Source organism: Artemia franciscana, chromosome 3 (genome assembly GCF_032884065.1).
Source record: "Artemia franciscana chromosome 3, ASM3288406v1, whole genome shotgun sequence".
Taxonomy (NCBI): domain Eukaryota; kingdom Metazoa; phylum Arthropoda; class Branchiopoda; order Anostraca; family Artemiidae; genus Artemia; species Artemia franciscana.
This window is the reverse complement of record NC_088865.1, coordinates 20,804,017-20,816,108: the sequence shown is the minus strand read 5'-3', so window position 1 is coordinate 20,816,108 and position 12,092 is coordinate 20,804,017. Positions and strand designations below refer to the sequence as shown.

At 36.3% G+C, this 12,092-nt stretch overlaps 1 protein-coding gene across 3 annotated transcripts in view; it reads left to right on the top strand.

Moving 5' to 3' along the window:
• The window catches only part of LOC136024999 (p53 and DNA damage-regulated protein 1-like), a 43,573-nt gene that overhangs the window by 12,820 nt on the left and 18,661 nt on the right, over positions 1-12,092 (top strand). The window contains exon 3 of one of the 3 annotated variants that reach the window (XM_065700620.1): positions 4,847-5,385. The exons of 1 other annotated variant lie outside the window; for it this stretch is intronic. The gene's annotated coding sequence lies outside the window, so the exon portion shown is untranslated. Of the gene's footprint in view, positions 1-1,933; positions 2,742-4,846; positions 5,386-12,092 lie in introns of those variants that run through there. One more of the 3 variants, XM_065700621.1, reaches the window with a different exon arrangement.

Here is a 12,092-nt window from a genome sequence, read left to right as displayed (position 1 = left end):
TAATTAATAAGATATCAAGAAAAGTTGATTGTTTTCTTCAAACTCCACTTTAAATTTTATATTTTTGTCAAAACTATTTATATGTTTATGGAAAAAGTCTAAGGAATCTAAACCGTGTTTTCAAATGCAAACCACATCGTCCATGAATCTGCCCCAGAAACAAGGGAAGAGCCTAAAACTGTGTATAGCGGATGTTTCAGTAGAGTCCATGAAAAGACTTGCCAACAAAGGAGAGAGGGATGCCCCCATAGTCAACACAAACACCTGTTTATAAAATTCACCTCTAAAACCAAAATAAAGAGAATATTCATTTACAAGGATAACCAACTTCATTATGACATCAATTTTCAAACTAACCATGGTCACATCTTGCATCAAATCAAAGTAGTTTTGTAATTTAATCTTTAATATATCTTCGCACTCTTTTACATTACAATTTTAATACATGGAAACCACATCAAAACTGCAGAGAATTGAATTCCCCTCCAATGTAAAATTTTTCAACTTATTAGTAAGATCAGTCGAATTTTTTAAGTATGATTTTTGTGTTCCTAAGAGAGCACGCAATGCCACCGACAACCACTTTCCTAGTTTTGCAACAGGTGACGAGAAAGTTGATACAATGCGACGGAGGGGGACTCCCGTCTTATGAATTTTGGGTAGACCATAGATCAAGGGTGCGGAATAACCTCTTGGATAAAATTTATTATAAAATTGTGGGGTAATGTGTAAATTCTTTTTCAGAGACTCCAATTCCTTTGGATAAAATCTATCATAAAATTGTGGGGTAATGTGTAAATTCTTTTTCAGAGACTCCAATTCCTTTCTTATCGACTTTAACCAATTATCAATAAGGGTATTAAGATTTTACATAATCACCAGGGGAATAGATTACCTACTGGACCAAAAATAGTTGCTTCGATTTGTAGCTAACAGGATGATTTTTTTTCGCAACAGAAAAGTTAACCGAGTTTCAATTTTATAATTTTTTCCTCAGTTGCTTTAATGTTCTTATTGAAGTAACTCTAATAGCTTCTATTCCCTACTTGGATCAGTAGCTACAATTGTGTTTAGTAATATTGGTGGTGGTTTTATTTGTTTTTAGTTTAGTGTTTTATCTTTGTTTCTCTTGTGTTGAGGACGCCTAGTTTGCATACAAGCGAAATTGTTTTTTTGTGAAGAAGTACAAGAAAAGTATTTTTAGCGTTACAAGTTTGCTCAATCCCAATTTCTGATGTTTCAAACATCTGCAAATATATTTCCTAAATTTAGAAAACTCATTGATATGGCTTAAAATTTTACTCATATAAAATGAATTATATTTTCAGAATTAAAACCAGAGAAAAAGAAACTGAAAACTGAAAGTTAAGAAATAATGCTGCTTTGTCTAAACTCCAACAGGACCTGTGATGTTGGTAAATTTCTAAGACATAGAAATCAGAAGAGATTTAACATAGTAGCTTTTCAATACCTTCCTTGACTATGTTTTTGCTCTGGATTCATTACAGAAAGTGTTATTTTCCTAACCTAACCGCTTTCCAAGATAATAAAAAGTAGCCTGTCTAGAATTTTACCACCAATTCTATGCTTAATAGCTTTGAAATCAACTACATTCAAAGGTTGTAACGAAATAAAAAATGTAGTTCTGTCTGTCCTTGGGGCGGTAAAAAGATTTAGGATTTCTATTAGAACTTCTTATTCTGCGATATGTTTTTTTTTTATATTTTTTTTTTCAAATATACAATAGAACTATCCTTTATCTGCTCATAAGGGAAGTTTTCAAAGCTTAATAAATATGTTTAATCATCTTTAAATTACTAGTTTTGTTTAGCTGAAAAATTCAAACAAACTCTCAAAAACTTTTGATACATCAAAAATGTCTGAAGAAACTCTTCTTACAAATTAAATAAGCTGACGGTTCAAAATTTTCCAGTGGTCAAAAGTAAGTGAGGATACTTATAGTCTAAACGAACTTAACTTTTCCTTTTGGATTGGGCGCTTGATTTGATCTGGAAGAAAAAGTGGAGCGTGAGAAGACTAGTGAATTATCCATTCTTTCAAATTAAGGAGAAGAAGTTAAAAAGTGTACCAGTATCTCTACTGAAGTTGAAATTTAAGAAAAGGAGAGCCAAGGTGGTTACTAAATTTAACCTAACTTCAATGCGAATTCAATTTACTGAGAGCCCCCACAGGTTTCTTTACCAGGAGAGAAAGAAGAGGATAAATCAATGATGGCTCAGTAGTAAAATTATAATACCTGTTTCGTTGCGTTGAAGCAAAGCCATAGTGCACGATTGGCAATACGTTAGAGTCGTAAGTCGTAATCGTAATTTACCAACTATAAATTTTTTTTCAAAAAATGAGTAAAATATGTTATGAAATGATTCACTCTCCTTAGAAGGGAATTTTTACTTAAAGTAAAGGAACCTAGAAAAGGAAGGTTTTATTTAAAGCTCTAGTATTATTAGAAAATTTTAAAACAACAGATTAATGTAATGCGGTCTATGCAAGGAGAATGCACATTTTCGTTAGCCTAGGGACAGTGCAAGGTCTTGGTCCAAATCTAGTTAAAAGTAATCTTGTTATTAATATGAATAAGCTGATCAAAGTGTCGATTATTTATATAAAGTTGATTTTTGCATTATTGTTTCGTATCTTTTATAGTGTACAATAAATTGACCATTTCAGCAAAATTATTGTAGAGGAATTGGTATACCTATAAAATATAATATTACAATCTTTGTCATGTTGCCAAAATAAGTCCATATATTTAAAATCGAATGTATGTCTCTGTGTTCTCTCTGCATTACTTCACTCTTCATCCAATCGTCGAGAAACCTCAAGAAGTCGTTGATGACACTCTTGCGAAGGTTTAAGGTATAAATACGCCCTCCCCCTCCTAAGGCCCTCTTAATCTTTACAACACTTTGTGCGCTGTCTGAAACTAAAGACCCACGAACACATACTTGACAGTTGCTTTCGTTCGCATTATTCGCATTTTTGGGATATTTATTGTCCAATAACGCTGGACGGGAGAGTTAATAATCCTAACTCGATTTTTCAAAAACTTTTAATTGAAAAATATGGTTGTTATTTTATTTATTTATTTATCAATACCAAATATGGTAAGCTTTCAAGCTTGTCGCACTAAACATAATAAAAAGAAAGTGATATGCAGAGATTTATATGTAGAGAAAAAATTTTGAGGGAGGGAGTTTTCCGCAGAGGGGAATTTTTCTGGGGGAAAATTGCCCGTGGGGGATTTTTCAGATGTCGTAAACTCATGTACTTGTGAGTTGTGAGGGACTGTGTCAAGCGAGCATCATTATTTCCAGGCATAATTATTTTTGACTACTTTTCAATTTTTAAATCTAGTGAAACTTTCTTTGGGTCATAGTGCAAGAATACGCACAAACTATTGGTGAGGGAGCTTGCAGAAATAATCTTTGAAACGGTGGTAATTGTTGAGACTTTGATTTTTGAAATCAATAGCTATTACCAAGTTAAAGAAATAGGAAATTATTTAAAGTCCAGGAATAGGGCTGAGTGCTATAAAATGAATTACTGGAATCAGTAACAACAATATTACCGCCAGCTGCAGATAAATTACATGATATGCTACTTTATTTTTCAAACAGTTCGTGATAACGAACTCTAACTAAGGAACGACGTGGCTAAATAGTAAGCGAAACACATTAAACAATTCGTATAAATAGGTAAAAATGAGGAATATTACCATTTAAATCTCGTGTAAAGAAAGCTCTTTGTAGTGCTTATCCTCCTCTTGAAAAATGTCGTGGTGATGCTCATTATGAGCATCCCCAACCTCTCCGTCTTTGTGTCGGTAAGCATGTAAATGTAATTTTTTATATTGCATAGAAACATATTTTCTGCATTAAGAGGGTACTATCACCCCACCCGCACCAATATTACAGACGTAATGCAAAAACATTCCTGAGAATCAAGAGGTGTTAGAGATTGATTTCTACCCCTTCCCCCCTCTCGGACCTCCTACTATGTTTATCTGAAGGGCCACGTATACTTAAGAAAATTTGGGCATAGAAGCACACTTTTTGATGTTTCAAGCATCAAAGCCTCCTGTCTACACAAAGGTCCACCGGCCCTGCTCCTCCACGATCTATTTTCGCTACTTAAAAAAAATCGGTATAACTCTCAAATTCCTTTCGAATTGGCATCCTTCCTATATTCTAGGGCCGTTGGTTCATACAATCACCCCCGGGGAAAAAACAAGCAAAAAAACACGCATCTATAATCATGCTTCTAGGAACAAATCAGCTTCAGATTTTGATATATTTTTATTGGAACGGCTAAGGATATCAATTTGGAGCTTTCAGTATAGGAAATGTTGAACCGAGTAAAAAGACAGTATATGCCTCCAGGTAGTAAAAAAAAAGGCATATCTTCAATATTTCGGGAACAACTGACTGCATTAAGTTGAAACTTTCAGGAAATGTTGAATTGGTTTTAGACTAAATAAAAGGATACCAATTTGCATCAAGGTTGTCAAAAGAGCGTACGTTTAATGCATGAGGAATGCCTGATGGAATTAAGTTGGAAAAATTTAGGGAATGCTGAAGGGATATTGAACTAAATCAAAAGACACTGAATGCACCCGTGTGCTCAAAAGGGTCTATTTACAATATATCAGGAATGGCTAGGGGCATTCAATTGAAACCCATGGGATGTTGAACTAGATCTATAGACCCTATGTGCACCCATGTTGTTAGAAGGGTGCATCTGTATTATTTCAGGAACGGCTAGGTGTTTTTAATTTGGAACTTTCACTGCTTGACAAGATAAATTAAAATGCACTATCCACTTTCAGGTTGTCAAAAGGGCGTACTTGCAACATCCTGGAAACAGCGAAGGATATTAAGTTGAAACTTTCGGGAAATGTTGAGGAGGATATTGAACAAAATTGGAAGACATTACCTACATCTGGGTTGTCCAATGAGCGTATTTGCAATATCTCAAGTATGGCAGGGTATACCTGGGGCTTAAGGAACCCAGCTGAAATTTTGAGGAAATATTCGACTGGAAGACCAAATAGATTTTAAATTTTGATTCGGGGAGGAGAGGGGGTAATATAGAGCTAATAAAGGACAAAAAAAATCCTATAAATAAAAATATACTAAAACAAAAAAATATATGAAAATAAATAAAGTATGGTTTATATGGATTCTTAGTATGGACTTTTCTTTTTTCTGTTGATCTGATTAAATTTTAGCCCTTGAAGACACTTCAGCTAAAATTTCAGGACTAGGGGAACTTCAAACTGGAGACAAATCTGGTTGCGTTGATTCTTTGTGTCTTTTTTCTTCTTCTTTTTTTTTTTTTTTAACAAAAAGTCATAACTCTTTTTCATAAACGAGCTCAGCAGTTGAGAACCAATCTTTAATTGTAAATATACAAGTCTTGCTAATTGTCTCTATGTCCTCCTTAGGCTGAGTTTCTGAAGATAAAGGTAAAAAAAGGTATAGGAACGCGGCATCGGATTTTACAATCCCTACCGGCGCTGCCAATCTCCGTTTCCTGAGTCTTCAGCTAGGAAGCGAAATGTGAGTTAGGGGCCAGCCGTCCTCTGCCCTTGTACACCCTTCCTATTTACCTTCCCGAGGTTTCTCCAGGTACACATTTGGAGCTTGATCGACACTGGCTGAGAAAAGTAAAGAAACTACTTTTTTTTTGTAAAAAATTTAACTCTTAAAGTTCCTTTATGAAAGAAATTGTTATTATAAATGGCGGATGCATGGTATTGTAAAAAAAAAAATAACTGTTTTTACAGAGAAATTTGAATTTGCGATTGTCGATGCTCGGCTGAAGACATTTAACCATTAAAACAAACTAAAATCAAATAGTTCGTGGTAACAAATTGTAAGTCACAACCGATGAGGCTCAATAGTAACTGAAACTCTAAGAAACAGTGACAATAGAGTCTTAGTAATAATGGATACACAAAAAGAATCGAATTTTGATGCTTATTTAGAATGTATAAAATTCATCAAGTTTAATGTTACCCATCAAAAGTTATGACCCTGAGAAAACTTTCCCAATTTTTGAAAAAGGGAGGAAAGAACCCCAAAACCTCAATTGATCCTAATGAAAATCATATTGTTAGAATGATCATATCAGAGAACCCTACTGTAAAGGTCTCAAGCTCCTACATACAAAAATGTAGTATTTTGCATTTTTTGCCAGAAGCAAGATCATGGATGCGTGTTTATTTGTTTCTTTCTTTTTCTTTTTCACCCAAGGGGTGATCGTAACGCACCAGCTATCCTACAAGATTGGAAGGGGCCTCATTTGATCGCAAACCAAAAGTTTTAGTGCCCTTTTAAGTTACAAAAAATGTTGGAGGCCATCTAGCCCTCCTTCCCACGCCCATTTTTCCTTAAAGTCTTCCGGTCAAAATTTTGAGATATCCCTTTTTCTCAACATAGTCGAAAAATTGATTAACTTGGCTATGAACTTTGCCATTGTTTACATATGAAGTTGGCTATTTGGAAGTATACAGATACTTTTCGGGCGGGGGGGGGGGGGGGGCTATGTGGGAGGATCCTTCCACGGATGAATTTTTCGTGGGGTAATGATTTTCCATGGGGGGGGGATATCTGGATTTCCTGGCATTATCTAAAAATCTATCAGAAATTAAATTTAAAAGAATAGGTTTTTTATCAACTGAAAGTAAGGAGCAACATTAAACCTTAAAACGAAAAGAAATCATTACGTATACGAGGGGGTTACCCCTCCTCAATGCCTCACTCATTACAATGAAGTGTAACATTTTGTTCGAATCATTTAACAATGACTCTTCAAACACAAGGGACCTTTAATTAGTCTAGTAAGCCTTGTCAAAAGTTTTAAAAAAAATAGTGTTAAAGAGGGAGGTATTGACGAAGAGACAACCCCCTCATATACTTAATAATTTCATTTGGTTTAAAGTTTTAATGTTGCTCCTTACTTTCAGTTGAAAAAACTTGTTTTTTGAAAAGTTAATTTAGCCTAGCAACACCACTTTAAAAGAGATGCAATGTAGCTGGCTTGCTGCGGATGTTTTGGCAGCTTTTTCTTGCATGTTATTAGTAACACCTACACTAAGGTCAAATATTTATTGGGATGAATCAGTATTAGGGATGAAAAAATCATCGGGTTAATCAAATTATTGACTTTTGGTTTAAGTGACATCACACTAGCCGTGTTATTACCATGCATCTTGCTACTGATCTTGTCCTTTAGTAAACGCATTGTTTAAAACAAGAGCTAACAGCTCATATGGTACTTGTGACGAGGTCGGAAGAGCCAAGAGCTCATATGGCATGAGCTCTAGCGAAATTATAAGAATCAATAGACTGATTTAAAAAGAAAAAATAGGAGGCTTAATGCCGGTCGGGATATAAATTAAGAGCTCTGAGACACGAGGTCCTTCTAAATACTAAAATTCATTAAGATCCGATCACTCACTCGTAAGTTAAAAATACCTCATTTTTTCTAATTTTCCCTCTCCTTTCAGCCTCCCAGATAGTTTAATTGGGGAAAACGAAATTATCAAGCCAATTTGTGCAGGTCCCTGACACGTCACCGATTTTCATAGTCTTAGCACGTCCAGAAGCACCAAACTCGCCAAAGCACTGGAACCCCTAACTCCCCCAAAGAGAGCGGATCCAGTCCGGTTACGTCAATCACATATCTACGACATTTGCTCATTCTACCCACCAAGTCTCATCCCGATCTCTCCACTCTAAGCGTTTTCCAAGATTTCCGGTTTCCCCCTCTAACTCCCTCCAATATCACCAGATCTGGTTGGGATTTAAAACAAGAGCTTTGAGAAATAAGTTCCTTCTAAATATCAAATTTCAATGAGATCCGGTCACCCATGTTAAAAATACCTCAATTTTTCCAATTTTTTGAAGTAACACCCCCCCTAAGTCCCCCCAAAAAAGAGGATCCGTTCTAATTATGTCAATCACGTATCTAGAACTTTTGCTTATTCTTCCCATCGAGCTTTATCCCGATCTCTCTACTCTAAGCGTTTTCCAAGATGCTATACTGAAAGCAGGTCGTCCTCGTCTGGGTTGGGAGCATGGCATAAATAAAGATCTAAAGGAAATGGGAACTTCCTGGGAGGTTGTAAAGAGGGAGGCCTTGAATAGATTAGGTTGGAGGAGGAGTGTGCGTAGCTGTGTTGGCCTCAGGCGGCTTGGTGCTTCAGTGAGGTATTAGTAGTAGTAGTATTAGTAAGCCTTTTCCAAGATTTTTGGTTCCCCCCCAAGTCCCCCCAATGACATTGGATTCGTTTGGGATTTAAAATAAGAGCTTTGAGATACGATATCCTTCTAAATATCAAAATTTCATCAAGATCCGATCACCCGTTCGTAAGTTAAATACGTTAAATAAGTTCGTAAGTTAATATGGCATGAGCTCTAGCAAAATTCTAAGAATCAATAGACTGATTTAAAAGGAAAATCAGAGGATTAATGCCAGATTTAAAATAAGAGCTCTGAGAAACGAGGTCCTTCTAAATATCAATATTCATTAAGATCCAATCACCCACTCGTAAGTTAAAAATACCTAATTTTTTTCTAATTTTCCCTCTCACTTTACCCCCCCCCCCAGATAGTCGAACTGGGGAAAACGAATTTGTCAAGTTAATTTGTGCAGGTCCCTGACATGCCTACCAATTTTCACCGTCCTAGCACGTCCAGAAGCACCAAACTCGCCAAAACACTGAACCCCCTAACTACCCCAAAGAGAACGGGCCCAATCCGGTTACGTCGACATTTGCTTATTCTACCCACCAAGTTTCATCCCGATCTCTCCACTCTAAGTGTTTTCCACGATCTCCAGTTTCCCCCTACAACTTCCCCCCCCCCCCAATATCACCATATATGGTCTGGATTTAAAATAAGAGCTCTGGAGTTCCTTCTGAATATCAAATTTCTTTAAGATCCGGTCATCCGTTCTTAAGTTAAAAATACCTCAATTTTTCTAATTTTTCAGAATTAACAACTCCCCCAAAGAGAGCGGATTCGTCCTAGTTATGTCAATTACGTATCTAGAACTAGTGCTTATTTTTTCCATCAAGCTTCATCCCGATTTCTCCACTCTAAGCATTTTCCAAAATTTCCGGTTTCCAAGATTTCTGTTTCCTGCCTCCAACTCCCCATGTCTTTGGATCCGATTCGAATTGACAACGGAGCATCTGAGACATAATGTCAAGTTTCATTAAGATCTGATCACCCATTCGTAAGATAAGCATACCTGAATTTTCACGTTTTCGAAGATTTTCGGTTTCCCCCTCCAACTGTCCCAATGTCACCGGATCTGGTCAGGGTTTAAAATAAGAGCTCTGAAGCACAATATTCATCTAAATATCAAATTTCATTAAGATCTGATCACCCGTTTGTAAGTTACAAATACCTGATTTTTTTCTAATTTTTCCGAATTACCCCCCCCCCCCCAAATCCCCCAAAGAAATCGGATCCAGCCCAGCTATGTTAGTCACGTATTTTGGACCTTTGCTTATTTTTCCCATCAAATTTCATCCTAATCTTTCCACTCTAAGCCTTCTCCAAGATTTCCGGTCCCCCAACTCCCCCCGATGACACTGGATATGGTCAGGATTTAAAATAAGAGATATGAGTTACGAGGTCCTTCTAAATGTGAAATTTCATTAAGATCCGATCACTCCTTAGTAAGTTAAAAATACCTCATTACTTCTAATTTTTCAAAAATAACCCCCCCTCTAACTCCCCCAAAGAGAGCGGATCCGTTCCGGTTATGTCAATCACGTATCTAGAACTTGTGCTTATTTTTCTACCAAGTTTCATCCTGTTCCCTCCACACTAAGCGTTTTCAAAGATTTTAGGTTTCCCTCTCCAACTCCCCCCAATGTCACCGGTCTGAATTTGTCACCGGCCACAAAAAGAACAGTTGCAATCAGACTAGGGACAGGATGACTAGTCCTAAAGGTAATTAGTAGCCAATGAAATTCTGATTCCTAATTTAATCTCATATTATTAATTTAAATTTAAGTAAATTTATTATTTTTTACTTTTTAGTTTATAATTTCTAATTAAAGATATAGTTTCTTTTCCTTTTTGTTTTATTTTTATTTTTATCGTTTTTTTCAAACTAACCAAAAACTGTCATTTCCGTGTTAAAACTTAATAATGATTCTACTTAAAATTGTGAAGAATTCTTATCAGAATAGGTCTTTTCCTAATTGAATTGGAAATAAAAATCCTCTTGAGCAGACCCGTTTGTTAGAAAGTCTTTTGGGACCTGCTGGAGAACAGTCAAAATTGATCGGAAAATCGCACTCGAGAAATTAAGTTAAGGAAGTTAAGCTGCAAGGCGAAGCAATTTTTGAATGCTCATCTTTAATCACCATCAGAGATTATTTTCCATGCCTCAATGGGCGGGAGACTTTATCCAGCTGTGTAAGAAACCATTATTTAAGGTTATTCCTGAATGGAGTTCGATCTTCATTTTGAACGTTTCAGGTGGGGCACGATAGCCACACTGAGCTAGCTTGACTGATGAAAGCATGGGTGTGTCAGTGCCTTGGTTTTTGCAGTAGTGGCATCAAAGTGGCCATAGTGATATGTATATATTACTAGTGCATCATTTGTGGTACGTTTTTATAAGCCGTGGTATGGTTTTTGTTTTCTTGTGGTACTTCTGTTTTTTTCTTTATCAAAATGTGATATTTTTTGGTGAGTGGTAGTTTTTACCGGTGATGTCACATTCTGAAGAAAATTGGTTTCAAACTTAAATTAACCGAATGTATTCTACTTGCCTATCCTAGAAAAGAGCTTGATGAGTCATTGTACGCTAAACTATCTTGTTGCTCAAACATTTCAAAACAAATTTTTTTTTCCAGATTTTATAGGGCCGTTTATTGATATGCTTGTTTGAGTTTCGTTTATTCTGGCACCCAAAACTGCACGATGTAGGATTTGGAGAACTCATTAGTGGAGATTAGTCAACGCGTTCAAGATAGTTTCTAAGTGTACCTAAGAAAACACACAAAGTCGTAATTTTTTTTACTAACACCCGGGTATGGCAGCATGTTGAGCAAAAATCAACATGCTTCTGTGGATCTTTTTTGTGTTACAGGCTGTGTCCAAAACATTGGTACAGCTGATTTTGACGGTTGGTCTGAATATAACTAAAAATTTATGCCCTAATATTTCATTGTATTTAATGCAACTGAACCCCGTGGACCTGAATCCCATTTTAAATGAACCCTCGTCAACCTCAACCCTTGTTTAACTGAATCCTCGTGCAACTGAACTCCCGTGCAACTAAACCCTTATGCAACTCAAATCCCGTTTAATTGTGCCCTGTGCCTTAATTGTAACTGAACCCCGTAAAACTTTACCCTCTTCCAACTCAACCCCCATTCAACCCACCTCTCACTCAACTTATTATCCGTGTAACTCAACAACATTCAGCTCAACCCTCATCCAGCTCAACCTCCTTGTAATTTAATCGTTGTGCAACTCAAATTTTATTTCCAAATACAATTTGAGTAGATTCAAAGTTCAAAATTTGAATAGATTCAAAGTGAGTAGAATCACCCATTCTACTCACTTTCTGTGCAATTGAACCCTCATTTATTTCAATCCTCATTCAACCCTACCCCCGTTTAAACCAAACCTGTCCGGCTCAACCCCCATTCAATTCAACGACATTTAGCTCAAATTAATAGCATAACTACATACTGCAATTCTTCCCTTTTTGTTGGAGATGGCAAAAGCTGACCCGAAAGAAATGGTATTTATTTGTTGGTTAATTCTTTCGTGTCTTTTCTTTCGTACCAATCCGATGTAAAACACACCCCCCCCCCCAATCAAAAAACAACAACTTACCATTTTTCCAATATATTTTGAAAATTAGTATAGCTTTTCATGCCCAGGACTCGAAAACACTTGAAGGTCATGGTTGTTTTTCTTTCTCTTTTTCCAAAGCACTATTTGGTCAATGGAACATCGTAGGAATTAGGGGTTTCTTTTTCTCACCCCATAAAGGTGTACATTAACTGGTGACTGGTTTGATGTTAAATAGCA